This window comes from Amphiura filiformis, chromosome 11 (assembly GCF_039555335.1).
Source record: "Amphiura filiformis chromosome 11, Afil_fr2py, whole genome shotgun sequence".
In the NCBI taxonomy this organism is placed as follows: Eukaryota; Metazoa; Echinodermata; class Ophiuroidea; order Amphilepidida; family Amphiuridae; genus Amphiura; species Amphiura filiformis.
The window spans coordinates 46,510,588-46,516,892 of record NC_092638.1 but is presented as its reverse complement, the minus strand read 5'-3'; the positions used below and the strand labels follow the sequence as shown (position 1 = coordinate 46,516,892).

At 37.5% G+C, this 6,305-nt stretch overlaps 1 long non-coding RNA gene across 1 annotated transcript; it reads left to right on the top strand.

Annotated features, from left to right (window-relative positions):
* The first annotated feature begins 349 nt into the window (after window positions 1-349).
* On the top strand, window positions 350-5,671 carry LOC140164905 (uncharacterized). The gene is made up of 3 exons (XR_011860603.1): window positions 350-540; window positions 1,752-1,875; window positions 3,323-5,671. It is a non-coding gene; the product is annotated as an uncharacterized lncRNA (long non-coding RNA).
* Window positions 5,672-6,305: the final 634 nt, after the last annotated feature.

Below are 6,305 nucleotides of genomic sequence, written 5' to 3'. Positions count from 1 at the left end.
AGCAAACAACGTTCTAAAACAGGAGCAGTAAAATTTGAATATTTAGTAGATTTTGATTACGTCATTGCGCGCTGGAGACGCGGAATCATAAACCTAATAAACACTTCAGAGCCCTGATCTGACGCTTAACCAGTACTCGGCAGTTTATTTTTAAGTTCCCTGTATGTAGCGTACAAACAAATTAACAACCAACTACAAAATCAGCTAAAATCCACTGCGTCGATATGCGTCTTCATTTTTTCATAAGCGGATCGAATCCCCGCTTTAACCTTCTTTGCCATCAATTTGAGTTACCGTTGTTATCGCCATTACATATTTCTCAAATTTTCACTTTTAATGAACTTTGCGATGATGTATATGTCTTTGAAAGTATTCATGGGAAACACTTTTATATTTGCAACACACTGAGACCATTTGCACCCGTCAAGTCATAATAATTGCCTTGATTTTGAGGAGGAAAGATCGTCGCCACTCACCACAGTGATGACATGCATTCACACGGTACAAACTACAGTACCGACTGCCTCGGATTTTAATACGGTAAGCATGGTATTCAAGTGTCATTGAAACATACATAGGATGTGCATGATTACTTCATTTTGTACAGGCCATATCTTTTACGGGGTAAGAACAGTGTCAAGACTCTTGACTGAATTTCAAAGCAAAACGATAGCATGATTGATAGTATTCGGAGGCTAGGCATGCTAGGCTAGACTCCTAACTAGGCCTACCACGGTGCAATAAAATAAATATATTAATTAAAGTTTGTTCGGTTTATAATAAGGCGGAAAAAATAACGCCGTGTAATGATATAGAATGGCTTGTACGCGGCTGGGCGCAATGTTTACGCTAGTTGTGCATTACGTAATGATCGGTGCACGCCAGGGCTGTCAACTTTGGAATTGCTACAGTCTGTCCACTGACTTAGAAGTACAAAGTAAATAGACCTCGGAAACTGGAGGTAGGCCTATGAGAATAATTATTTCAGTGCAATGCTTCTTTGGCGCGCTAACTGCTGCGCCGATTTGTATTTATGGAGTGCACCACGCTCTTTACGCTGTCGCGTTCAAGCGTGTGACGCAAAGCATCGCCCCCGATCCCACAAATTTGGTTTGTACATTGTACTTCTATGTGGACAGACTGTAGGCGTGAGACACTTCCATACCGGGGCGGAATTATTTTTTGCAAATACACTGTTCATTTTGACCCATGGGCCCATGGCTATGTAAGCCATGCCCCTTGAAAATTGTGTGCGTGATTGGGGGGGGGGGGATGGACATCAAATTATTTTTACGATGCATGAGATTTTACTAATTTTACAGCTCTTTGCGTGAGATTTACTAGGTGTGAGATTATACAACCTTGGCGTGAGACCGTGAGAAAATGACCAAATGCGTGAGACTCCCAGCCAGTGCGTGAGAGTTGACAGCCCTGGTGCACGCTTTAATTTACGCAATCGTGAGAAGGACTTTGATGCGCGCAGTAACAAAAGCCGAATAATTTCCGCCAAATAAAAACCGAACAGTGCGCGAATCAATATTGATTCTTGCAGAATAAATTTGCGGGAATCATTTGATTCCAGCAAGTCATCTTCTGTGTAAACTACAAACGTTTGCAAGAATCAACTTTGATTCACGCAAATCTGTTTACGAGAATCTTTGCGAAAAATTCTGACCCTGAAACAGGGAGGAAATTTTCTTATTAAAGGTGACTCAATTTTAAAATCTAATTTTTTGAATTTTCACAACTAGGTTGTAATCAGTGATGTCAACTTGAAGTGAACTGGACAGTTACAGCAACTGCATTCTGGAGATGTTCATTGTGACTTCAAATCATGGTGTATGGAGAACTCAACTGTGAATCATCAAAAATCTGGTACGTACAATGAGTTTAATAAATTTTTATTGTTTTTATATGAAGGATTATGCCGTAAGGTCTAAGGCAAATGAATAGCTATTTTTGACAGATTCCGGGACAGATTCCAATCAAAATAGCCCTCATGTGTGTATTTTGCCATTGACAATTTTTTTTCCATGGGGGCTATTTTGGGAGAATTGAGGGGAGAATTGCCTTTTCCCCCCATGAATTTTGACCCCTGGTATCGAAGGACCAGAATACTTAGTCATCATCTAGGCCAAGTCGCCCCTACTTGCAGCTGAATTGCACTTACTCTCTGTAAAATTATATACCAAATTATTCTTATTATAATTCAATCAAATGTCATTCCTCGTCAAGTGTTGACAAAGGCAACAGTGTTTGCTGAAACGTTTACAAGTAAGTGCATTATGCATAATTGGATCACATAGAATGACCATTGGTTACTGAATTTCAACATTTCAGGTAATTTTGTGCCCGGATAGCGGCGGGTACCCAGTGCATTTTTCGGGCGGGTAACCGGGTACCCGAAATTACAACAAAGAAAAAATCCATTTTTTTTTTTTAAGTTATTTAATTTTTCGGTTTTGTAGTGTCCCTGGACCTAGGCCTAGGATCATTCATGGTTGACCTAAAATAAAATTGCATGATGTTTATTGAATTTGAATGCATTTTGATATCATTAATCGAGTATGACATGAATACAAATTATCAATTTTATATTAAAAACAAACAATCATGCAATTTTTTTTAGGTCAACCATGAATGATCCTAGCATTTAGGTCTAGGTCCTGGGACACTACAAAACCGGAAAATTTTTTTTTTGGAATTTCGGGCACCCGGGCAGGGTATTTCCTGCCCGAGTAACGTAATTTCGGGTTGATACCCGCGAGCCCGCCCGAAAATCCCTGGCTTAATATGTACCGTATGCATAATTCAAAATCAAAATCAAATGAGAGCATTCAAATTTCATGGAATCATTTAGCATTGCAATATTCCAGGTTGTTATGGAGCTCCAGAAGTGGCAAGGAAAGAAAAAATAATCTCAGGAGATTCAGGGCCCTAACTTAGTAGCTTTAGGCCCCAGCTTAGTAACACAGGGCCCTGACTTAGTAATTTGGGGCCTGAAGATAGAAACTTAGGGCCCTGAAATAGTAATTTAGGGCCCAACTTAGTAATTTGTGCCCCGACGTAGTAACTCTCAAGGCCCCAACTTAGTAAGTCGGGGTCCAAACTACTAAAGCGAGGGCCCAAGTTACTATCTCGTGCCCAAGTTAATAAGTTGGGGCCTGAACTACTAAGTCTGGGGCCCAAGCTACTAAATCGGGCCCAAGATATGTTTTCTTTCCATGCCACTTTGTGGGCTCGGTAGATTAATTGTTCAATTTAATCTTGGTAAGAAAAATGTATTAAATTAAAAATATTTTTAATTGATTTTTTTTTACAGATGAAATTTGAACTTGTACTGCTGGAACTGAAAGGAACCACCTGCAGCAAGAAGCATAAAGCAAGAAAAGAGAATGAGATATGTACCAAATTCGCTGAAAAGGTACCTGTCAGCCATGGCAAATCCACATACACCTTCAACAAAGAAAAAAAAACCACCACCGGACTCTACCACAGTGGAACTCATATAATTTTGAAATACTGACCACAATCGCACCCTGGGCCACACGCCCACACCCTTACCCTGATCAAGTTTACAGATACTCCACACCCATACCTTGATAAACTATGTATGTGCCTATTCAGACTATATAACTCTGTTACAGCTCTAGCAGAGATGGAAGTGTTGTTGGTCATGCATGTACTATGTGTATGTACCTGTGGACTGGACAATGTTATTGGTAAATCAGCAGTGTTGGGCAATTTCATTAATAGTGTTCATATTATGCAAAAAAAGTTGTTTGCTTGTCCTCGTCCGATCAACCGTCTCATCCGACCGACTGTAGAACTTTTTCTTTCTTTTTTTGAAAATTTAATTTTAATTTTTACAAAATAAAAATAAAATTTTTCCGGATTGGAGTGTCCCTGGACCTAGAGCCAAATGCTAGGATCATTCATGGTTGACTTTAAAAAATAACGTTTTGTGTCTTAAATATGTAAAGAAGTAAAGTTATAATTTGTATTCATGTCAATGATGTCATGGTCTATTAATGGTTTCAAAATTGATACAAATCCAATGCATTTTGAAATCATGTTATTATTATTATTATTATTGTTTTTTACAAAGTCAACCATGAATGATCCCAGCATTCAGCTCTAGGTCCAGGGACACTACAAATCCAAAGTAAAATCCCAATTGGGGGTTTACTCAAACATGGTACTAATACTCGGACGAATACGGTACATGTACTTTTTAAACAAAACTTCCGAGTCCCACTGACCCAACTTCTGAAAGTGATCTATGGACAAGCTATCAATTTTTTTGGCGTAATTGTAGATAGTGAAAATGAAATCAAAATTTGGAAATTAAGAATGCACTTTTCAATAATATAGGGTTTTAACTAAATAAAATTGGGGATCAATGCCAGTCAATATTATGTTTTGATGAATCCAAGTGTGTGAAAATATTGGATCTAAAACATAATAATGATAAAATTGGATGCTTTACACTCCAATATTTATTGGTCTCGCTATGAGTTTTAAAATATTGAACTCGACTACGTCTCGTCCAATATTTGAAAACTTGTAGCTCGACCAATAAATATGGGCTCAATTGATCCAATTTTATATCAAAGTAGGCCCTATAGGGTGTTCAAACCAATGTTTTTCATCTTTGTAAAATTAAAATGGTTTAAATTGTTTTAAAATTCTCATCTGCTCCTCTAGTCCTGAGAAATAAAGGAGAATGGTAAACTCAACAGCCTCATCTCCACTTTTATCCATCAAAATGGAGATTTTGGTATCAGTGTACATTGTAAGGGGCTGTGCAATAATTATGAGCCCCCGGGTAAAATTTCCAAACGGCTCGCCAAAAATAGCTTGCCCCCCTCTCGGCCCGCCAAAAATTGCTTTTTGGGATCCCAATTTGCAAACTTTAAATGGTTTAAAAAATTTGCATATTTAAGCGTTTTCGTACTGTTTTCCTAAGCTTTTTTAGAGCGTTTTATTAAAAAGCGCCCCATGAATGTGTGCCAAAAATCGCTTGGCCCCCCCTCTTGGCTTGCCAAAAAGTGCTTGCCCCCCACTTTCGGCTCACCAAAAAATTCTTGCCCCCCCCCTCCCCCAATTTTACCCTCCCCCAGGGCTCATAATTATTGCACAGCCCTAAGTTCATATTTTTCTCATTGTCCCTGTGAAATATTGGGGCTGAAAGATCATATATATTTTGTTTGGAATTTATATTTCTTAAAATTTTTATGAATAGACTATTCTACCTTTTTTACCTAATTTTAAGAATGTGAAGTGTAGCCTACATTGTACAATGCTTTGAATGTTGCTATTTCCTGTTTGACTACCTACATTGTACCACAATGTAATTTATAAGCTGGCTGCTTTATTATGATTCTTGTAAGGACAAACTATTAAATGGCATGGCCTATTATTCAATGTTGATATTCCTTTAAAAAAATGTGTTTAATGTTAAGTATGCCTATTCAAAATAATACAGTTTTGACACTGCCAGTAAAATGTTCTAATTTTAAATAATGTTTTTATTATAAAAATGTAACACTTATTTAATCATGTATTTTTGTTTGAATCATACACTGACTGCATGTTGGACTACTCTGTGTTTTTGCACTATGTTAGTCATGTCTTAGAAAAATAAAATGACAATGAATAATAATACAAATTTACATGTATCTATGTGTTTGTTTTCTGGTGTAAGGACTGATCAATAAATTAATGGTTGAGGGTTTCTTTATGGAACATGAAAAAACCTACAAATTTGTAAAATTGCTAGGGAAAAATGTTTTGTTTGATGAGGGAAAATGGCCATTTGTGGGGTGCTGCAGAGAATTTGACCAATCAAAACCATTTTTTAAAAGAAATTTGGATATAGACCTACCAAATATTTTGGCCAAATTTAACGCAACTGAATTGTCTTAATTTGTTTTCTTGAACAAAAATTTGGAGACTGAATTTCAAACATTTTGGCTACTGACTATACTGAGAAAATTTTAGGCAAATGTTTTTCATCTTTGATTCCCCCCTCATTTTTATGCCCATCCCCCAAAATCCTGCCCCCCACCACCCCACTGGACATATCAAAATGGTTAGTGCAGTCATTCAGGGGCTATCAATTTCTTCGGACGTGGGGGTCCCAAATCATGATATGGGGAGGGGGGGTCATAATTTTTTTGGGAGAAAAATAGGGGGGGGGGGTCATAAAAATTGTTGATGCCCAAAATGTAGGGAGTCACAAGTTGACCACAGATAGTGTGTTTATTTTATTTTAAAAGACTGGTTTTAATACAATTTTGAGC